General features: G+C 46.6%; 2 long non-coding RNA genes across 3 annotated transcripts in view; one reads left to right on the forward strand and one right to left on the reverse strand.

Annotated features, from left to right (window-relative positions):
- The first annotated feature begins 11,983 nt into the window (after window positions 1-11,983).
- LOC130544781 (uncharacterized) lies at window positions 11,984-21,131 on the forward strand. Its single transcript, XR_008961366.1, has 4 exons — window positions 11,984-12,374; window positions 13,044-13,212; window positions 13,825-13,982; window positions 16,379-21,131. It is a non-coding gene; the product is annotated as an uncharacterized LOC130544781 (long non-coding RNA).
- The window catches only part of LOC123000159 (uncharacterized), a 112,817-nt gene continuing 108,024 nt past the window's right edge, over window positions 18,794-23,586 (reverse strand). For both annotated transcript variants that reach the window (XR_006407935.2, XR_008961367.1), the window contains exon 4: window positions 18,794-19,041. This is a non-coding gene — a long non-coding RNA (uncharacterized LOC123000159). The remainder of the gene's footprint in view (window positions 19,042-23,586) is intronic.

The raw sequence follows: 23,586 nt of genomic DNA on the forward strand, positions 1-23,586 counted from the left end.
AAAGACAAAACATAGAAACTTTATTTTTCTGGGCAGATAAAGAAAAAAAACTTTGTTTATGATTTATCAAGAGCAGACCAATAATCCATGAAACCTTTGTCTTTTTAACAAAGAGAAAAACCAAATTCCAGTCTTAAACCAGTGTTTAAAAACTCATTCATTCCAATCTTAGTCCTGACATTGCATAGAATTTTTATCAGCGATTCCACTTCACAAACCTCCTACAACATTCTTTTTCATTCAGATTTTGTTCTAAGTTTCTCCTCTCTAAACAACCAAACCCATTTCAGGACAAAATTACTTTCCTTTCCCTCAACAAAAATGTGTTCTCATTTCTTTTTCTTTTTTTTTTAATAATAATTTTTTTTATTATATTATGTGTTCTCATTTCTTATGCCTTTCCTATGCATCTCCTACCTTACCTACATACAGAGTGGCTTTCCTTACATTTTTAGGTCTTTTCTTTTTTCAGTTAGGCTCCACACCCAGCGTGGAGCCCACGGTGGGGCTTGAATCCATAACCCTGAGATCATGACCTGAGCTGAGATCAAGAGGTGGATGCTTCACTGACTGAGCCACCCAGGTGCCCCCATTTCTAGCAGTCTTAATTATATTTACTGGAATTTTAACTCCCAGAGACCTTAGTTTCCAATGAAAACTAAGTAGTAACCAATTATGAACTACGTCACACCAGAATTCTTTAGATTGGCAAATTCTGAATATATTTTGTAATTTCTAGATGTGTTTTTTCATAGTACAACTTTCAATAAAACATAAATTGTTTACTAACAGACCCAAGTATCTTGAGTTTCTCTGTGACAAGACAAAAGCTGACAAACTTATGTTCAGTCATTAATGTTTTAGTATTTTATCTTATTTGGAAAAGACTTAGATATCCAATGAATTCAACTCAATTTATTGTTTAACTTAGCAAAACTTCAAGGTTTCAGGTTACCAAAGATTTTGAAAGCTATTTAAGAGTTTGCCTATAAACCCTTTTATTTAACCTACTTGCTCTTAAAAATCACCCATGAAAACCGCAAGAGACAGATGAAATCAGCCATCAGTTTAAGTCATCTCTTTGCTGGCAAGTTGCAACAGAGATAACATGAGCCTGTTTAGTAAGCTTGGCAGGATGAAAGTTTTATGTTTCGTGCTGACACGTCTAAAGACAGGTTTATCTTAGTTAAATTGACCACCTTGAATTAGCTTGAGTACCAAGTATGCTGCACCTGTGTCTACGAAACGTCGCTTGTTCCCCACTCACAGTTTTACCTGGGGCACCGGTGGGGAAATCTGAAGCACACAGGTTAAGTCCAGGGGAGCCCCTGTGCCCCTTTGTTTTGGGTGGGGCACTTCATTTTGAACCTATTAGGAGACGGCCCTACAGCTTGGGGTCCCTCCTCAAGAGGGAGGGCAGGAGGAGCTGACCCGATGGTGCTGTGGGAGCCCCGCCAGTGGTGGTGCAGGAACAGGGGGAGGGAAGGCAGAGGCGGCCGCTGGCCTTGCCGGAGGCAGATCCGAAGTTTGCGCTAACCTTCCTTCAGCTCCGACTCCGGTCTCTCCCTCCTGCAAGATCGGCTTTTTCTCTGGTTGCTTCTCAGCCCTCAGCACAAGTTATTCAAAATCTGTCCTAAAGCTCTTTCTCTGGCAACAGAAGGAGTATTCCCCCATCTTCCTAGGCAAAGGTTCAGAAAAAAACACAGAAGAAACCCAACCAGGACTAAATGAAGCCCAGAGCACTTCTGTGAACGTTCACTCCTTCTCAAAAGTCAGGGGTTTCAGCCACTGAACCAAACAGCTTATTTCCTAGTTTCTCCCTTAAAGTCAGAGTCTCTCCAACGGAACCAAACAGCTTCCTAGAACATTCCCTATTCGGAGGCAACTGAATGGGAGGAAGAAAGCTACAAGTCGCTAATATTTATAGAGAGAACATTAAAGGTCTTCTACAAAACAAATCTAATAGGGCCGGGTTTGTCCAAAGCTACCCAAGCTGGACCCAAAGCCGGACCCAAAGCCAACAAACCAACCAAGCCCAAAGGAACTGGTTCACGAACACACTGGGTGTGAGTCCAACAGCTACGGCCCTCACCAACGGGTCCTAGAGATAAACGCAAACAAAGTGGCTTCTCCCAAGTACAAACCCGAACGGAAGGGAAGGGGGTTTCCAGCTGTAGACGCTGGAGTGACTTACCCTACTTTCAAGTCCCGCCGGCCAGGGGCCGGGGCAGCAGGTGCCGCTGTCCCGGAAGTTGGGACAGCTGCTGGGACTCACCTGGAGAATCCCCGTGTGAGGCCGGCTGGCCGGGACCTGCTCATGGCTGAGCTACCAAACAGTAACTGGGCCCGAGCTTGTTCTGCTTGCCCCATGACCCGCCAATTAGCTGAGAGGTAAGGTGTTGGGGTCAGAAAAGTGGCTTTGTTCAAAAAGCCAACAAACTGAGGAGATGGTGGGCTCTTGTTGCAAAGAACCATCTCCTAGAGCATGAGATTTGAGCTTCTTTTACGTTAGGAAGAGGGGGAAGGGGAGGGAGTTGGGGTCAAAAGGTGACTGACATCTCAAGACACCTGAAAACGGTGGTGTAACTTCTTCGTCCTTGGTCAGTTGATCTTTAAGTACAGAAATCTGGTCATGTAGTTCCTGTCAAGCCAGCATAGTCGTTTCTGTATGTGCTTCCTTATCTCCTCAGGTGGGTTTTGTTTCTGGTAAAGAGCAGTTTTTTCAAATCTTAGCTGTAACACACCTACGTGCAGGGCTAAGCAGAGGTTTCTAAGTTTCTCAGACATGCCAAATTTCTCCCTGTTACACAAAGGAATATTACTCAGCCATAAAGAAGAATGCAATCTTGCCATTTACAACAACATGGATGAACCTAGAGGCTATTATGCCAGGTGAAATAAGTCAGAGAAAGACATACCATGTGATTTTGCTTGTATGTGGAATTTAAAAACAAATGAACAAACACAAAAGGGGAAATAGACTCATAAATACAGAGAACAAACTGGAGGTCGCCAGGGGGAAGGGGTGGGAGGCTGGGGGCAAAAGAGGCAAAAGACAAAATAGATGAAGGGGATGAGGAGGTGCAAATTTCCATTATAATATAACGAAGTCGGGGCGCCGGGGGGGCACAGCGGTTAAGCGTCTGCCTTCGGCTCAGGGCGTGATCCCGGCGTTCTGGGATCGAGCCCCACATCAGGCTCCTCCGCTGGGAGCCTGCTTCTTCCTCTCCCACTCCCCCTGCTTGTGTTCCCTCTCTCGCTGGCTGTCTCTATCTCTGTCGAATAAATAAATAAAATCTTTAAAAAAAAATAACGAAGTCACAGGGATGGAAAGTACAGCATATGGAATATAGTCAATAATACAGTAATAACTTTGCATGGTGACAGATAATAACTACACTTACCATAGGGAGCATTTAGTAATGCATACAGTTGTCCAATCACCATATTTTTACACCTAGAATTAATATAATATTGTATGTCAGCTATACTTCAATAAAAAAGATGTTGAGAGTACATCTGTCCCCCTTTGGACATGGACGTACAGCTTACCAAATCAGTTGCACGTGTCCATCCTCCATGACCTAAAACCTGGCCATTAGGGAGAAGCAAGCTTTTTCATTGTATATAAAGGAGAAGCTATGCTTCAAAAGAGAGAAATGCTTCCCCACCTCAATTGTTAATTTTGCTGAAGTCTTCAACAAAAGCAAAACAAAATGTAAATCAATGTCTACACGAAGAGGAAAAGGAGCTAGAACCGAGCTGTCCTGGACAAGGAGGCCGGTGGATATTGCCCGAGCTGAAACGCATTGGCTCGGATTTAACATATCGATTAAGCACAGCTCAGTGCCTTCAGCTGGTAAGATTCAAAGCAGAAGGCTAAACACTAAATTAGCTGTGTGCTGGTCCCTTACAGCGGAGCCAAAATGAGGCAGCGCTTTTTTATCCCCGCACCTCCCGCTGACTGCCAAAAAGAATTCAAAGCAAGGAAAAATATGCCTCCTGCTGTTTGGGGGAGGTACAAGACACATTTAAAAATTGATTTATGCTTTAATCGCTCTTGAAGCTTCATTATTCCAAGTGTAAGTATGAAAGACCGTCTGATGCAGCAGACTTTTTTGTTAATGCACCAAAGGTAGAAACAGATGTGCCGGTTTTCATCTACGACCTGATCCGTAGCTGATTCGTCGGCTTCCGTTCTCATTTTCCCGTCATTGATTTATTAATGATGTCTTACTTATCTGTGGTTCTTTTATGGGGTGGGCTTCCTCTGGCATGGTCTCAAAAGAGACGTTCTGTACCTTCCCCCAGCATCAGAAGCCCAGCCCCCTTCTCTGGTGTTCTTTATCACCGCTTCAGAGATTAGAGACTTTAATCACTTAGTAACTGAAATAACCTCCATGGCTTGCAGAATTTATGGCCAATTTGTCTTCAGCACACAGCATTCAAGTGTGTTTCCTGGCTAAGGAATGGGCCACGCTTGTTGTACTGTTTCTCTGCACCGTGGGCAGGCAGTGTGCTGTCTGCAGACCCGTTGCTAACAGTGCATGGCTCCTGGGGCGCCTGGGTAGCGCAGTCGTTAAGCGTCTGCCTTCGGCTCAGGGCGTGATCCCGGCGTTCAGGCGTTCAGGGATCGAGTCCCACATCAGGCTCCTCCGCTGGGAGCCTGCTTCTTCCTCTCTCACTCCCCCTGCTGTGTTTCCTCTCTCGCTGGCTGTCTCTCTGTCAAATAAATAAATAAAATCTTTAAAAAAAAAAACAAAACAGTGCATGGCTCCGGGCAGCTCAGGACCATGAGGCATGACTCAACAGGGCCCAGAGAACACATATCTACATGCCATGGGGCTGTTAACGTTTTGAGTTGCCTAGGGAGTTGATGTGGCTCTTAGCTCCAAGCCTCAAAGACAGGAAGGTAGACAAGAAGGTTAAAAGCCTAAGACCATTTCCAGGAAGATCAGTAGGGTTGTCGATGCAAATGCCAAACGGACTCTGTTCGTTGTCTATGTTAGGAAGAAAAAAGGAAAACAAAAAGATTTTAGGATGTTTTGAGACTTGGGACCCCTAGAAAACTGAAGATGTTGTGTCATTGAGGCTTACAAAGGCATATTTCACTTTATGTTTCACCCGAGGATCTGAAAGTAGTTTCTTGCCGTACAGTGAAGGTTTCTAAACTTACATTTATGTTAGTAGGTAGGTTGGGGCTGTAGACGTCAAGATTCTTGGTCCAGATCTCTCTGGAGGACTCAAGCACTCACTCCTCACTTTACACTTTATGCCAGAGGCTGGCAGTCCTCAGCTGAGTCCTTTTCTGGCACTGGCTCTGGGCCAAAGAGAGCTTGCTCTCCTTGCTCAAGGTCGTGCTTCCTTCCCAGGGGCAGCCCTTACCGGCTGACTGTGTGCTGCAGGGCATCAAGGCCTGGCCCCGTTCCTATCTGAGACCACCCCGCAGGGCCATCCCGGTTCAAAGCTCCCACAGGGTAAGCTAAGGCCTCTGGTGTGACCCCATAATGATTCATCTTCCCCTCTGACCATGTGACTTCCTTTGCTCCCTGCACAAGGGTTGACCCCGAGGGCATTTCCACTTCCTCCTAAGCTTCCTGGGGTCAAATCTCTGTCTCCGACTTTGCTTCCCTGGGAACCAGACCTGCAACAGCTGGTGCTCAGAGTGATAAGGCTAAGTGTGAAAGCCAGAGGGCTTCCTTAACAGCCTGGGGGGAGACTCACCCGCAGTCGGAAGGCAGAAGAGCGAAGGAACATGCTTCGGAGTAGCGGGGCTGCAGAGAGGTCTGGGCACTGGGCCCCCACGGGTCTGCTGCGCCAAGGCCAGGAGTGGGGTAGCTATGCCTGGGTTGATGTGCTAGAAAAACATAAATTCCCAGGTTCTTGGGAGCCCTCTGGGCCCACAGATGTGGCCCACTCCTCCCTGTTAAAGGCTAAGGACGGTGCCAAGGTCTGTGCTTTGCAAGACAACACACTCCTCCTCCCCAAACACCACTCACAGCTCTTCTCTTGACCCATAGACAAATGGGGAGGGCTGAGTCCCACCAGAATTTGTCTGGGGAAGGGCTGGTCTGGTAGAGGGAAAGGCCTATGCTGTGAAGGAGCGGTAGGGCCTGGCTAACGTGCACAACTGATGGGACTGGATCCTCAGAGTGCTGGGTCGGGCGGGGGGCGGGGGAAAGGGGCAGAAAATAAAGTTGGACAAGGGAGCGTTTATGGATATGGGAACGCTCGCCAGTGATAGAGAATGCAACACCTGGACAAGGACTCAGGGAAGCAGTCTCGCATGCTGCTAGAAGGCCTCTTGGAGCCTGGAGAAGTGGGTGGCTCCTACCATTTGAACTGGAAGTGCCAGAACCACCGTGGAAGACGGCAGAAGGCAGGGCCGGGAGACTCAAAGAATGGGGCACGCTGGCATGGATATTCTGTGTAAGGCCAGAAAATCCTCGGCATATGCTGCTCTCCGGGACCTGGGTACACACACACTGGGCAAAGAGGGGTCGCCCAAACATTTCCCACGCTGTTGCACGCAGATCTGAGTTTCTTTTTTTTTTTTTTTAAAGATTTTATTTATTTATGTGACAGAGAGACAGCCAGCGAGAGAGGGTACAGAGCAGGCGAGTGAGAGAGGAAGAAGCAGGCTCCCAGCAGAGGAGCCCAATGTGGGACTCGATCCCGGAACGCCGGGATCACGCCCTGAGCCGAAGGCAGACGCTTTAACGACTGCGCTACCCAGGCGCCCCAGATCTGAGTTTCTGGTGATACCTGGGGAGCCGTGGTGTCATCTCAGCCCCCTGCAGAGTGGGGACGATGGAGGCTAGATGACAAATGTCACCCTGGGCAGGTCCAACTCTCGGCATGCGCCAGGGTCACAGGCCTACCAGGTGGTCTCTTCACAGACCTGGCATGTGCGATTGGCACAGACCTCATTGGTAGTTGGCAGAACACCCATGTTAGCTCGTTAGCTATGAGGTAAGAGCTCTCCTCGTGGTGAGGAAGGCCAAACAGAAACCACTCCCTTTCCCCACAGGTCAAGATAGTAAATTAAAAAAAAAAAAATCATATGGGGCTTTGTAAATAAAAATAAAAATGAGACTTTTCTTGTGACTCTATCACCGTCCTTCTCCCACTGCCCAGTCCCGCTTCCTTCACTCCTGTACAGGCATTGATACGGAGCCCACTCCCCAGTAAACCACCTGCATCAAACCAATAGAATACAGGGTACCGGGAACCCAGAGGGAGAAGTGGGGGTGGCTCCACTTTCCTCACTACCGATGACTTACTTAGAGAATTTGTGGGTTTTGGCCCCGCAGCTCCGGGTTCTGTGGTTTAGAGATTCCCAGGGGAATCTGCTTCTACCACAGGACACAGCAAGCATCCCACTAAACCTTAGACTATGGCTTCCACCTGGTTACTGAAGGGTTCTTACGCCGGGAAGCCAGCAGGCAAGGAGAGGAGGCCCCACCCGAGCCGAGTAATTGACGCTCATGATCAGGAGGCTGTCAGGCTGCTGTCCCGTGATGGGGCAGGAGAGACGTGACATGGTCCCAGGTGCTCTCTCGATTCCTGATATGCTCTTGCCCAGTATTAATGGAAAGCGGACAGGTGCGACTTCCATGATTCAAGAAGTGCGTGGTGACAAGGAGCTCAGGGGAGGAGGGCATGGGCCACCCACCAGGTCATGCTCAAGAGATGCTGGAGTAGAGGGGTTCTAGAACGGGTGGGGAAGGAGAGGAATGATGAGTACCAGTTACACCTCGAGGCCCACCACAGCGGAAGTTGTAGTTCATGCTACGAAATTTTGTCTTAGAAGTTTTTTCCAGGCAAAGAGGCCCTTCAGTATCTTGGACGAACTGCCCGCAGCACATAATGTATGACGCGAGGGGGTGGGAGCAGTACGAAGCCTGGGCCGCAGACGGCGCGGACCCTGCCCCAGTCACCACCTCCAGACCCGCTGCTCTTGCCCACCCTTCCTGTGGGGGAGCTGAGTTTCCGCTGAGTCCCTCTCCAGGACTTGCTGTGAAGAGAGCCACCAGGACCAAGTCACATCCCGCTCTTGGAGGCAGCCCACCTTCAGTGGCCATGCAGGAGGATGAAGCTCTGGCCCCCTCTCCCCAGTTCAGGACAACTCTGCAGAGCCAGCCCACCTCAGGGCTCCCTGGGGGAGGAGCTGAGACTGTCTTCGGGAGCGCAGGGCAGGCAAGCGTCTTCCACTGCCAATCCCACCTCCCTCGCTCCTCCACAGACAGCATCCCCCAGCCCGCGCCCAACCAGTCACCTGCATGCAATCACCGTCTGAGGTTCTGTTTTCTCGAGACCCCACCTGAGACCACTGTGGCATGTATTCTCATAACTGGCATTTTTATTTACAAAGCCCCATATAACTTTTGGTCTGACAGGCAGGCTAGGGTAAGCTAAGCAAATAGGGAACCTGCAAAAAAAGAAAGGAGCTATTATTTGGCCTGTCACCTCGTAATTCAGTGGCCAAATCTTGTGTGAGCCACAGGCCCTGTTTATCCTTGAAGTTCAAGATCAGCATCTTCCCAAGGGGGACGCAAGGGCCACTGGCAGTCTGACAAAGGGATCAGCGAGATTTCTCTGCACTCGCCTCCCCCTTTCACCTGCCCCACCCCCACCGCTGGTGGCTCAGTAGTAGGGGTGGCAAGAAGGAACAGGAGAGAGAATTTAAGAAACAGCAGCAATCAGAGGCTGACAAGAAGATTGCTAACCAGCCGTACCAGCCCTGAAGGCCAGGTTCTGTGCAGATGTCCTTTCACCGTCCTTCGAACAGCCTGCACGGAGCTACGAGCTCCTGACGAAATCCCCGGGGAGGACTTCTGCTCCCCCGGCCTTCCCCCTCCGTAAATTCAGGTGTACAATTAGCCGCCTGTGCTTAGGAATATGTCAGGTCTGAAACCTAAGAGACCTCTCATGGGAACCAAAACCTCTTCTCCCAGCCTGGTGATACCAAGAGTGGATTGCCTGCTCTCAGTCTCTCCCGCCTCCCTGTCTGCAAAAGCCATGTGCTGTCTCTGTGCAACTCAGCTGCGCCTCGCCTCCCAAGAGCTGGGATACTTAATGGCCTCGTGTTTGGGCCTCTACTGGCCTTCTCTGTGGTGCTGGGTCTTCTTTAGAAGTCTTCAGGAAGCCCTGAACGGCCATGGTGCATCCTCTGTGCTGGACCTTTCTTACTCCTGTGCTTTGATTCATTTGCTCTGACTCAGTTCAGAGAGTTCACTTTGTTTCCTCCCTTCCTTGCTCCCTTCTCCTCAGATTCATCTCTCACTGGCTGCCTGCCTCCACTTTGAGGCTAAGCACGGACAAGGCCAACCCCCGCGATGAAATGTTATGGTGACCTTTTTAATGGTCTCCATTTTTAATTTCAGGCTCACTTCATGGAATCACGAAGTGAGATGTTCATGTGATGGGAACTCCACAGCCTTAAGATTGGAGAAAGGATGTAAAACTCAAATTCTTGCAGCTTCTTGCTGAAAAAAAAATGTAATGATCCACTGGAATGAAGCCAACATCGTTGGAAATGCCTCTTACCCTGCCACGGCTCTGCCCAGCTGCAGGGACTGGTGGTTTCTAGTGGGAAGGCCCAACCGGAGCCAGCCTCCAAGGCAGTCAGAGAGCAAGCCGAATTTGCAGGGCCACGGGATGGAGAATTAGGTTCCTGAGCTTGGTGGCTGCCGCTCTAGGAGCCACGGTTTGCTTAAGTAACTTCCTTTGCATGTATGTTCCGTGTAGCAAGGAGCTTCTGTCCTGGTTCATGAACTTCTCTTTCCTTCCTGGCCTGGAGCTGCCATGAACGCCAGCCCCTGGTTTAACTCCATGACCACCTGCTTACGCCTCTCTCCTTGCACAGCTGCCTACTGCTCTTACACACCCACCTCCTTCTACCTCCGCTTGAAGCCGCTGTGCTTCAACCCACCTGGACCCCGTCACTTCTTACAAGGCATTGCTATCATCCATGCCTAAGGCATATTCTCTCTGTCCAGAGATACAAACCACCAGTTAGACTATTTGAAGAGTAACACCATCCTGGGGGGACCCGAGCTTCCCATGTTCCTAATGCATTACCTTTGGGGTCCTGGTCCTCTTCCTGAGAGGCCAGTGCTGTTCCTGGGCCATCCCTCTGGTCCAGACCCCTATCGATTCCAGCTTATTATGTTGCCCCGCAGCGCACTTTTGGGGGCCTACGATTACTTGCAGCTGATCCACAATCGACTGGCAAAGAAATTTCAATAGAGATAGAATTTGGAAAACATATTCCCATGCAATCTTACCCTGGCTTGTATTTTTCAGGTATGTACCGGATTGAGATGTGTTTTGACATGAGGCCAACGATATGTATTTTTTTTCCTCACTCCAAACCTGTTGAAATTAGAGATCACATCACATGAAATGCACACCTGGCCCAAAAAAGGCCATTGAAATGCACCTGGGAAAATAATAGCTTAACCTGAACAAGTCAAGTAAAAGTGTCTTTATTCTTCTTCCTCTTGTGAAAGTTGTAACTTTGGAGAAATCTCATGCTTTCGTTTTCTGCCAGTAAAATTCTCGGTCTTGAATTCTTGGTGATATTGATTTTACTGATGTACTAACCAATTCTGAAGGCTGAATCTCTGACATATTTCAGAATCTAGGGGTGGAAACATAAGAGCGTTTTATCTAGAACATTTGCTTATTTCCAAAATCAGTAAGGTACGGGATTTCTCATGGCAGTGACCCATGTGAGACCAAAGGGTCCATTTCTGTCTGCCATCTACTTTTTGTGTGACTTAGGTTTTGCAAATATACCTTGTGTCCCATTGACCCAATTATCTAATGCAATTAGGGTTTGATACCTCCCTGTTGAGGAGAGGATCTAAGAAAAAGAGCATCTTTTGAAAGCTCTTGTAACGAAATGTTGCCAGAGGATCTATTCTAAATGGAATAGACTATCTTTAATCCTGAAAGAAATATAGAAAGAATTTTTTAGTCAAGATTATCAGTGGTGCTGTGTTCCTTTCTGGAGGCTCTGGGAGGGAGTCTGTTTCCTTGCCGTTTCTAGAAGTCGCCTGCGTTCCTTGGCTCATGACCTTCCATCTTCAAAGCCAGCTGGGCCGGTCCAGTCTTTCTCACATCCCATGACCGACACTGACCGTCCTGTCTCCCTCTTTCACTCATAAGCACTCCTGTGATTACAGCAGGCCTGCCCAGATAATCCCGATCCATCGCCCCATCTGAAGGTTACTGATCACACCTGCAAAATCCCTATGGTGTGTTAGGTAACACGTGCACAGGGCCTGGGGAGTAGGACGTGGACATTTTGATGGTTGTCGGAGGGGGTGATTACTCAATGATATCGAAGCATAAGTGATTTTCTGTGTTTTTGTTAAATACGTTAATATTTTTTGTCAGGCATTAACTCCTGCGGAAGTTTTAAAGATCAGCTAGTTTAGTCTGGAGGACCCTCTAACACTCCACTGTTCAATCACGACTCATCTGATTCCTTGAGGGAAGAGTAATGTTTTCTGGATCCGAGACATAGATGACTACATACATTTGCCGTCTTCGCTTTGCCAGTTCCCCCTTTTATTTGATTCTGTAAAGACCTGGCATATTGCCCTTGGAAACTGGCCACTCCTTAAAATTACTGCCGGTTGGGGATTAGATGGGAAAGATTATGAGATGTTTGCTCAAACTAGTGCGGCTTGGATGAAGGTGTGTTATAACATCACCAGCAAATAATGAGACTTTTTAAAAAAACCTTTATGTGGGGGTTTTGTTGAAGACCAAATTCCCCCCCCCCCCCCCGCACTGCTCTGGCATGGTGATTCTCGTCCTGTCGGTCACTGCTGCTGTTTCTATGTGCAGCGCTAGGTTTAGTACCAGCCGGAGCGAGGCAGCCAGCCGCTGCCCCCGTGTGTTAGAAATGTCCCGTAGCTCACCATGGAGAATCGGGATTTAATTTCGTTTCCCCTGGCTCCTCCGGGCCTTACCCTGCCAGCACAGCTGCCACACAGCTCCTCCATCTAGAAACCTGGCAGCCGTCCCAGCTGGATGCCACCTGCCAACACTTTTCTGAAGACCAGCCAGAGGAGGAAAGAACAGAAGGGCTGCGGGCTGAGGAGGGAGGGAAGAGAAGACGCACAACGAATTGCGTTGGCCTTTAGCCCCCTTCGATCTCATGCTCCCAGAGGTGGTGACATACTTGTGTTCAGCAGCTATCACTGGTCTTGCGCGTAAAAGTCCTGTTTGGCTGTGGCCATGCTTTCCTGAGTGCTGCGAGTCTCTGGAATTATCCTAATCTTCCTCTTCGCTTTGCAGTTATGAAGAAGTGGGAACACCCCACTGGCTGGAATGGTGGCCTCCCATGCAGAAGAGGGGTGAGTTGGCATTCTTTTGTCTCTTTGCTAATATGCGAATCATGAAATTACCTACCTTCTTGTCATCTCCATAATGAGCTACAATACTGTCCGACTTTTCGAGGATGAGGACCTCTAGTTCATGTCAAATATTACAGCCTTCCACATGATAGTAGTTGTACTTTTAGTATCCGTTGACTTAAAAATAATATGTGAACAAAGGCATTTGAGTTTAGTACGCTTTTGGATAAGTTTGTGCTTTATTAATCACAACAGTATCTAGTAACATTTACAGACCAGCGAGGGCGCAGACTGCTGCAGCACCTGGCCCAAAGTATGTGAATGTTAGTGGAACGGATAAAGACAGCGGTTGTTGCGAATATGGATTCATGGGCCTCTTTACAATAACCCCCTAGGGGGAGGGACTCACAGAAGGGGGATCCACTGGAGGGAAACAGGGACCTAACTTGCCCAGTTTTGTGTCTGCATGGGCTGGGTCTGGGAGCAGCTCTGTCAGCTCTTTCCAAGAATGTATCGGCCCTCGGGGGAAAGACTGCCTGTTCACAACAGGCCCACCCACAGGAAACCACATTGTTGAGATCCCTCCTTCATAGTTCAGAATCCTTCAAAACAAACAAAACTACCCTGTAGGCTGGGACTTCAGTTATACCCTTTTGGTTTCTATTACAGACCTTGCAGGGAAAAGTGACCCCACAGCAGCTGGAGCTAAGAGGGGAAACTATCCAAGGAGACGAGACGCCAGCGAGGACAGCCAGCTCTAGTCCACCAACGAGACCTCCCCAGGGGAGAGTGACTTCAAGTTCTCTGCTCTCCCACAAAGAAGTTGGGGACCAAAGAGGTGTGTGAAGAAACAACTGGTTAGAAAAAAACAGTGATTCTAAACTATTTAGGAACCAGAGGGGCGTAGTGATACATTCCAGTGTATCCAAATGGACAACTAGCCAGAACTCTCTAGAAGATTTTCTAACCCCCCCTCCCTAATGAGTAAGCATCAACCCTTTGGTTGCTGGATCAAGGAGGAAGAGGGGTTCCGAGATGGTTGGGTGGTCACAGAGGGACTCAGTCCAGTGTAACTTAGCAATGGGTAAGAAAGCATTTCAGTATTTTACAACTGGAAGAGCTAGAACTTTGCATCCTGGCTGCCACCGTTAGTAAGCAAGAACTCTACAGTGGCTCATAAAGGGTTTGAGAGCCATGGGAGAAACTATTGATAAAATCCCATTACTTTATTTTCTCTCACTGTTACCACAACAAATTCAAACCTAGACTCTCTTCCTCCGAAAGAAGGAGACTTCTAGATACAAGCATCTTTTCCTGAGGAGGTAAGGGAGAGTAACTCCGACTCCAGTGCGTACTAGCTGCCAGCCCTGGGCTCAGAGTTTTGCGTGCGTGGCTTCAGTCCCCCTCCCAACCACCACCTGGGTGGGTAATTATTACTCCCTTCTTACAGATGAGGAGCCTGGTGCCCAAAGTCACACATCTAATAAAGGGTGTATCCGAGTTCCGCCCAAATCTGCCTGACTCCTGAGCCAGCGCCCTTCCTTCCCACCACATCACACCATAGTTTTGAAGGTTTTCTTGTAAACTGTCGGGGCTACGGTTCTCCAGGTGGGTATTTCGGCTGTATATTGATCAAACAGTTCCACTGTATTCTTTTAACCGCCCCCCCCCCAAATCAACACTTCTCATATAATAATATTCACTTTACTTTCATTTATTAACTAGTATGTCATTAATCAACCTAATCGAATTGAAGTCAGTGCTTTTAATGAAGCAATGAATGGAGCCACATTTCATATATTTGAAATATGAGCTTACTGCATATAACAAGGCCTTTTGGCCTTAACTTTTTATTTAGACCTCCCTATTATCCAAAGTAAGAAATAGTTCAATTAAAAACACATACATAGGGGCGCCTGGGTGGCACAGCGGCTAAGCGTCTGCCTTCAGCTCAGGGCGTGATACCGGTGTTGTGGGATCGAGCCCCACATCAGGCTCTTCCGCTATGAGCCTGCTTCTTCCTCTCCCACTCCCCCTGCTTGTGTTCCCTCTCTCGCTGGCTGTCTCTATCTCTGTTGAATAAATAAATAAAATCCTTAAAAAAAAAAACATACATATGTACATATGCGTAGACATCCCCAAAAGATAACAGCTTCAGTAATTCTGAAAGATGTCCTTGGGTTTTCTTCTAAAGCATTTTCCATGGAACTCAATTTCATGGACTTGTTACTGTGGGCGAGTGCCTCATGATAATGATCACACCCTCTCGTGAAACCTTGCCGATCCCTGTTACTACTCAGCCTTCTTATCTTCTACTGTTTGTTGACAATGTCGTGTGATAAATGCCCATCAAATACAAATCAGTAATGATAAATGTCTGCTCCCAATTAACTTTATCTAACATCTGATACACACCGGATTGCTAAATACACCTGCAAAGTCTTTCTGGTGGGGAGTGAGGGTTTGTGGAGCAAAATGGCTCTGTTTCCGATTCTGGCCTTCCTGCCCCTTTCCAGAGTGTGTTCAGCCTCCTGTGATGTGCCCATAATTTCATTCTCCAGAGTGAAAAAAGGCAAAAGGCCACCATCTTTCTGAGGCTGTGTGTGGGAACTACATGAATGAAAACGAGCTTTGTAGGGATTAAATGCACTCTACCTACAAAAAGACAAAAGTTGTAGCTTTCCTATTCTATCGGGTCCAAGCAAGAAGCAGAATGTTCTGTTGCTAATATTTTAGGATTTGACTCAATAGCTGACGGACTGCATTCTTTCACCCTGGGAGAAGACTTATATCTGTAGGCCCTGGATGGGGAGTACCTTATCTGGACATCTTATACACACATAACTCTTCAGTCCCCCCTCAAATTCATCAATCATCTTGAATTTCAAAAGGTATCCCAACGGTCCTACTTTAATGTCTTCTTTTTGTAACGTAATTTTATTTCTTAAATGTATTATACAATATTTAAGACATTCAAACAAAGGATATGGAAAAATATAAAAGATACCCCTGTATCCACCACTTGGCTCAAGAAATAAAACACAGGAAACAAAGTTAAATTCATTTTAGGCTCCGTGCCTTCTTCACAGTGCCTGTTACTCCTAAGAAGTTATTTCCCGAGAGCCTGGGGACTTGGCTGCTTGGCTCTGCGCCTCTTTGCAAGGCCCTGGAAATGACCCTTACATCTCCCGCCTCTGTGCTGTCAGAGTTAGGGATGACCATGAGATTTTCGAGGCCATAGGTTAGCCGTGCAATGCCTTGGCGGTGACCTTTGGACACTCTTATCCTGGCCTTCTTGTCAGATGGAAGTGCACATGACTGCCCGTTCCAGAATGTTCAATGGGAGAGCCCCAAATTCTTGACCATAGTTCTGCATTATGGCTGGCCAGAGAGGTCAAGGGGAGCTGGACAAGATCTCTAGACTCGAGGCGGACTTGACTTATTGAGGAGGCAGGGGTCCCACTGCCTCCTGTAAACTCCGTCCTGCAGTGACAGCTTTGTGCTGGAAGCTGCTCCCAGTTTGAGCTGGTCCTGGGGCTGGGGGCAGGTCCAGCTGTCTCTCCCCTTGGCCTCCTCTGAGCAGAGCTTCTCTTTTGGCCACAGAAGTGTCCTGGCTGGAGAGCTGTGGACCAGCGCCTCCTCAGGCCCCCATCAGAGTTCTCCCTCTATGGGTCATTTTTGGTGAAGACAGAACTCAGAATACTAACGGTCTCTAACATCATTCTGGGGACATTCATCTTAGGTAAAAAAAATAATGCTTTAAGGCCCAGTGATTTTAAAGATAAGGGGGAAAAATATAGAAAACTTGAGGAGTCATTTGCCCTGTTGCTCCGCATATTGCAGCCAAATAAACACATTCCCGCACTTATTTACGCTCTAGACCAGTCATTTTTCCTTACACAGGAATCTTATTAAAACAATAAATCAATGTTAACCTGGGTTTTAAATTGGCCCAATATGTTTCGAGAACTTGCTGGTTTAATTTTCCTATTTTTCATTTTCAGTTAACTAATTTAGTTTTCCCAGTTGGGATACCACAACGTTAGCATGCAGATTTATCTTGAAACCAGGAAGCCCTGACATACATTGCCGCCCAAACAAGAGGAATCCAGCATTTTGTCCTATAATGAGACAACAAAGGAGCATAGATCCAGAAGACATCTGTCCTGATCATTGCAAAGAGCCTGAGCCTAGGCTCTGAGAAAGAGCACCCAGTGCCTTTAAGTTCTTCTGGAGACTCTGTTCTACATTTCTTCACATCTCCTTGACTGAAATTTCCAGTGCATCTCTGTTATGGACTGAATGTTTATGTCCCGCCCCGTCAGAATTCACGTGTGGAAGGCCTAACCCCAACATAACCATATTTCAAAATAGGGTAGGGCCCTGATCCAATAGGATTAGTATCCTTATAAAAAAGACACCATCAGAATGCTCTCTGGACTCTCTCTCCCCCTTCCTCTCTCCCTCTCTCTAGCATAAGCAAGAAAAGATCATGTGAGCATACAGCAAGATGGTGGCCATCTATTAGCCAAGAAAAGAGGCCTCAGAATGAACCCTACTTGGCCAGCACCCTGATCTAGGGCCTTCAGCCTCCAGAACTGCAAGAAAATACCTGTTGTTTAAAGCATCCAGTTTATAGCATTTTCTTACGGCATCCCAGACGAAGACAATCCCCCGGCAATGTTTTCCCATGAACGCTGTGACAATTGCTGGTGCCATCCACCCTCTAAGGAATGCTTGGTGTCCCCACATGTGTGTACGATTGGAGAGATCTTGGCTGGCACCTCTAAGGGGCCCATATCACCACAGCTTTGGTAGGTTGCAACACAACAAAGTCCAAGACCCCAGGATATGACTGGGGACCAGATACTAAGGGAAACTCTTATTAGCCGTCAACCCCCAGAGGAACTTGTGTGTTGAGAGGGTTGACTTTTTTAACGGGCCAATACTAGAAATGTCCTCAAGGCCAGGACTGCCTCAGACTTGTTCTCCACCCTGAAGAATGCAACTAAAGGGTTAATGTTGGCCTGCTGTGTCTGGGGAAGTTGTTCTGTTTCAGGGGAAAAGCATTAGCTTTAGAATCAGACAATGCTGGGTTCAAATTCAAGCTTTTTACTGCATTCATCAAAACAGTATAAGCAAAGGCTATATTGGCTCATGTAACTGAAAGGTCCAAGGAGTTGTTTTGTTTTCAGGCACTCAAGAGATGTTATTGGAAATCTGTGTTCTCTCTTTCCATTCTATTTCTCTGTGGATCTCTGACCTCACTCTAAGGAGTCTTCCTCGGTAGCTCTAGACTCACGTGGTCCTTAGTACTAAGGATGGGTGGAGGAAGGAGACAGTCTCTTTCCCGGGGGTGCAACAAAGTTCTTGGTGAGGTTTCTGATTGACCAATTCTAAGTCACGTATTCACCCCTGGGTGGGATGGGGCTGGTGGCGGGGTTGGGGGGGGTCCCATTTAAACCTGGAAGAGATGGTACTGTTACTTGAGAAGGAGGAAGGGATGCAAAGCAGGCCAAATCAACAGATGTCTACATAGACATTAAAGTGCTCTGCGACTCTGGGCAAGTTATTTAACCTCTCTGTTCCTCAGGTCCCCTTTTATAGAATAACTACACTAGTCCCTGCCACCAAGGAAGTGACACACAGCTCAAGGCACAGAACAGAGGTATAATAACAGTTAACTTTCTTCCTCCTTTCCTCTGCCTACCCCGGGCCTTCTCTTGGAGGCCTAGGGATGTGCCAGCTCTGCCCTGACTGGTATTGACGATGTCATGCCGTTTCGGGCTGGAGAGCCTTGAGCAGCATGAAAACTTCAGAATCTACTCAATGGGGCTCCTAGGCCAGGGGCTGGTTGCACTTGGGAATGGTGGCCTCAGGGACACAGTGGACTCTGAGTTGGGCTCAGTCCTGGGACATCTGGGTACTAGTGCAAAGGGCAAGTGACGTCTACATTTGTCTGGACCGGAGAGCTTAGAACAGCAGCAGGTACCTTCTTGTTACTCTCTGAAACCCAAAATACGTCACTCCCCTGAATAAACTAGACCCTATACGAGATACATAGGCCCCTTCAGAGCTGTGGGGTTTCTCAGCCAAAGTGCCGCCCTACTTGAAGTGACCTTTGTGACCGCTAAAGAATCCTAATGTAAATTTGCCTCTGAAAATGCCTAAGAGAGCCTAGTGACACCCCGGCATCATGTACCAGATCGCCTGGCAGCAGGGTTCAAGCCGCCAGGTGTGCTTTTCCCACTGCCACCTGCTCTCCCTCCCTAATCATCCTCACATCTTCCTACCTTGTCGTCTCTTTTTCCGTAGGTAATAGAGTATGGGAAGCTGTACCCTCAGTATTCAGATTTAGGGTGGCCAGATCAGAGCATGGGCTCACCTGCTAACACTCACGCTGGAAGGAGGTCTGGCATCTCAGTGCCCTGAGGCTGCATTTTTAAAGGTCCCCACAGATCCTGAGGAAATCCCAAAGAGACTAAAACAAGTAATATCACTTACTGAATTTCTTCTAAGTCCTGGTACCTGGTTTCCTCGGATCCACCTTGATTTACTCTGGGCACTTGATACGGGATCTTGTTTTCATGGCCGCTATAGAAGATATCAAATAGCTTCAGCGTGTCGCTCCAGATTTCAAGCACACCTTCCCAAGCTCGGTCGGGTGCTGTGGAGTAGACGAGATAACATACACAAAAATGTTAAGGCCCGTGGGTGGAGAAGTTCTATATGACCCGAAGGCAGCATTACTGCTAATGACAGTGGGCGTGGTCACTTTCTCTTTGTGCAGCCAGTGGCTAGAGCAGAGGTTATTTGGGGGCAATGGAAAATTATCCTGGTAATAACTTGGGAAAGGGGTAAACTCAAACTTCAGAATGGGAGAACGTGCTAGAAAGTTTTTTCAGTATGAGCACTGAAGTGGTGTTGAAACCATCGCCACCTTCAGAAACGGTGATTTACGGGCAAAATTGCCAGAGTTGGTGCAGCTCACAAGATCGCAGAGTAAACGGAGACATACAAAGTCATCGTAAAGACAGATTCATATCAATGGACCTGATTTGACTACTTTGAAGGTTTCTGATTTGTATAATCTGGGACTGCCATTTACAAATCCATTTCCTTGGGACAGTTTTATTCTGTATAGTACACGTGGGATTGATAATCCTTAAAGAGCTTCTTCTGAGAGAATGAGGAAAAGCCCCTCCATATACTGTTGGTGGAAATGTGAAATGGTATAAGTTCTCTGGAAAGTGATTATGGAATATCTAGCCAAATTAAAAATGCAAAAATACTATGACACAGCCATTCCACGTTAGGAGTAAATTCTGCACATGTACTAGCATAAAGGGCCGTGTGGCTGTGTCATACCCGAACCATGGATTCAACCTCCGTCCTGCACAGCAGAGCACAGGCGAAGTAGATTAGAGCCACCGTCAGACACCGCACAGGTGTTAAGAAAAACGAGATACATCCACATATGAAGATTTGGAATAACCCACATAGCATGTTAGCTGAGAAAAAAGCAAGCTACACGGTAGTGTACACAGTATGCTTCCATTTACGAAAATATTGATATATGCATGGAAAATTACCAGAAGGGTACACCAGAAATTATTAACAGGTGTATCAAGACTGGAGGTCTGGACCTCAAGAGCAGCTCAGTTTTCATTAGGTCTTCTAATACTGCTAGAATTTTCTTTTATCCCGGTCATGCTTTTCTTTTTCAACTAGAGAAAAACACCAGGAAACAAACCAAGGAGGCCCCTTTCAAAGAGAACCCCGTTTCCAAGACAAAGGCTACTGCCATCCCATTAGCTCTGGTTGCGTAGTGGAGAGACCATTTGCCCTCCTAGCCAATCACATTTTAAAGACTACCTTTGGGGATGCCTGGGGGGCTCAGTCGGTCAAGTGTCTGCCTTTGGCTCAGGTCATGACATCGGGCTCCCTGCTCAGCGGGGAGCCTGCCTCTCCCTCTGCCTGCTGCTCCCCCTGCTTGTGCTGTCTCGCTCTCTCTCTGACATAAGTAAATAAAATCTTTAAAAAAATAAAATAAAATGAAGACCACCTTTGTTCACTGAGGGAAAGAGGCAGGCGTGGAATTTAGGGCTCTCTTTAAATTTGAAGGAAGGAATCACAGAGACCTTTTCCCTTCATGCTCTTGTTGCAATGTTCTTTTAGCCTCTTTGCCCAGCCTGGCTCTCTGTGAGTAGTTCTCATTTAAGTGTGGGCTCATGGGGATTAGGGCAGGCCAGGAAGGAGGCAGGACCCTGAGCACATCCTCAACTCTGGAACTCCCTAAACCTGGGAGAATGAAGTGGATCCTGACTACTCCCAATAGGTAACTGCCCCCTTAGTCACCTGCACTTTTATTTGATGATTTATTAATTTTGGTGTAGAAACAGAGAAAGCTTAAGAAAGTACTGGGGCGTATGGGTGGCTCAGTCGGTTAAGCTTTAGACTCTTGGTTTTGGCTCAGGTCATGATTTCAGGGTCGTGAGATCCAGCCCCTTGCATAGGGCTCCATGCTCAGTGGGGAGTCTGCTTGAAGTTCTCTCCCTCTCCCCCTCACCCCTCTCGTGCGCTCACTCTCTCTCTCAAATAAATAAATAAATAAATAAATCTTTTTTTAAAAAGTACTAAATTTTTTCACTACTGCTTTATTTACTTGCTTACTATTTAGTGGTTTATCATTAGTGATTCCATACATAATGTCTTTATATTTTAAATTACAATAAATCCAAATGTGAGAAATTTGAACAAGACATCTCTTTTTTGTTGTTTATCAGATCGGTAAGGCTTTAAAAGTTTAGGGGCGCCTGGGTGGCTCAGTTGGTTAAGCATTGGACTTTTGATTTCAGCTCAGGTGGTGATCTCCAGGTTTTGAGATGGATCCCCACAGTGGTCTCCGTGCTGGGCATGGAGCCTGCTAAAGATTCTTTCTCTCCCTCTCCCTCTGCCCCTTCCCTTGTCTAAAAACAAAACAAAACAAAACAAAACGTAGGAGTGCAAGTGTTAGCAGAAGTGTGAGAGGAAAAGGCAGGCTAATTTATTCAATCGTGGTGGTGGGTATAAAACTGATTCAATCCTTTCAGAAGACAGTTTGGCAGTATGTGTTCAAATTAAGATGTGCATAGTCCCTGACCCTGCAATTTCCTTTCTAGGAGTTTCTCTTGCAGAAACACTTGCAGGTGTGGACACAGATTATTATACAAGAATTTTATTCATTACTGTCCCTATTCAGGAGCACTTCGAACAACCCCATTGCATATCCATAGCAGATTAAGCAATCATGATAATTCCATACGAGGGGGCACTGTGATGGAATGGCAAGAGAGAAGCAGCTCTCCATGTATGGACACAGAAAGACGTCCACTCCTGAGAACCAAGTTTAAAGAGAAAAAAGGCAGGGGCGCCTGGGTGGCGCGGTGATTAAGTGTCTGCCTTCAGCTCAGGGCATGATCCTGGCGTTCTGGGTTCGAGCCCCACATCAGGCTCCTCCACTAAGAGCCTGCGTCTTCCTCTCCCACTCCCCCTGCTTGTGTTCCCTCTCTCGCTGGCCGTCTCTCTCTGTCAAATAAATAAATAAAATCTTTAAAAAAAAGAAAAAAGGCAAAGTAAAAACAGCATTATGTATGTTCTCATTTCAATTTATATGTACTATAAAGGTCTATAATAGCATGCACTGAAAAAATATCTGGATGAATATAAACCAAGCAGTGTTTATCTCTGAGGTTATAGGGACTTTTACTGTTTTATGACATGCACTTTGTAACTTTTATTACAGCCATGTGTTACTTTTATTATCAGAGATAACAACAATGATTCTTAAAATAAGAAAAAAAATATTGATCAGAAAAAAAGTGCTGACACTCATTCTTAAAAACAATTGACACCAGAGATCTGATGACGTTATTCTTGAAAAGCAGGGTGTTCCTCTAAACAGATTTGCACACCAGCGACTGAATATGGGGAAAGGTTTTTTTTGTTTTTGGGTTTTGGGTTTTTTACTATTTATGGGATGCAATGACACTGCACATGATTAAAACATATTTTTCCCATGGATTGGAGAAGGAGTAGCCAATAGCTTATTTCCTAAGATTTTAACTAGAAAAGCCCACAAGTCTTTTTTAAGATGCTTACATGAACACAAATTAGAAGGCGACAAACCTCTCTTTGTTATACATTAATGAGAAGAAAAAGGAGGAGGGTGGGGGAGGAGGAAAAGGAGGAGGAGGTGCAAAGCATTTGGATGCTGTATTTGGGAAATGATACTCCTTTTTATCTCCATCACTGGGGATGCACTTTGCAAGCCTTCAGCTAGAAAAAGGTGCTTGTAGACTCATTCATACCCCCCTTTTCTTTTTTTTTTCTTTTTTTTTTTATTAATAATGATTTTTTATTATATTATGTTAGTCACCATACAGTACATCCCCGGTTTTCGATGTAAGGCTCGATGCTTCATTAGTTGTGTATAACACCCAGTGCACCATGCAATACGTGCCCTCCTTACTACCCATCACCGGTCTATCCCAATCCCCCACCCCCCTCCCCTCTGAAGCCCTCAGTTTGTTTCTCAGAGTCCATAGTCTCTCATGTTTCATTCCCCCTTCTGATTACCCCCCCTTTCTTTATCCCTTTCTTCCCCTACTGATCATTCTAGTTCTTATGTTCCATAGATGAGAGAAATCATATGATAGTTGTCTTTCTCTGCTTGACTTATTTCACTTAGCATTATCTCCTCCAGTGCTGTCCATGTTGTAGCAAATGTTGAGAACTCATTCTTTCTGATTGCTGAGTAATATTCCATTGTATATATGGACCACAGCTTCTTAATCCAGTCATCTGTTGAGGGGCATCTCGGCTCCTTCCACGATTTAACTATTGTGGACATTGCTGCTATGAACATTGGGGTGCATATGGCCCTTCTCTTCACTACGTCTGTATCTTTGGCATACCCCCCTTTTCTATTTAACTCTTCTGGCACCAAGTTTTCATGAATTCGTACAGCTTCTAAAACTCTGGGATGATGGTAGAAATTATTCTGTTCTTACTAGAATGATCAGTAGGGGAAGAAAGGGATAAAGAAAGGGGGGGTAATCAGAAGGGGGAATGAAACATGAGAGACTATGGACTATGAGAAACAAACTGAGGGCTACAGAGGGGAGGGGGGTGGGGGAATGGGATAGACCGGTGATGGGTAGTAAGGAGGGCA

This window comes from Ursus arctos, unplaced genomic scaffold (assembly GCF_023065955.2).
Source record: "Ursus arctos isolate Adak ecotype North America unplaced genomic scaffold, UrsArc2.0 scaffold_25, whole genome shotgun sequence".
NCBI classification, from domain to species: domain Eukaryota; kingdom Metazoa; phylum Chordata; class Mammalia; order Carnivora; family Ursidae; genus Ursus; species Ursus arctos.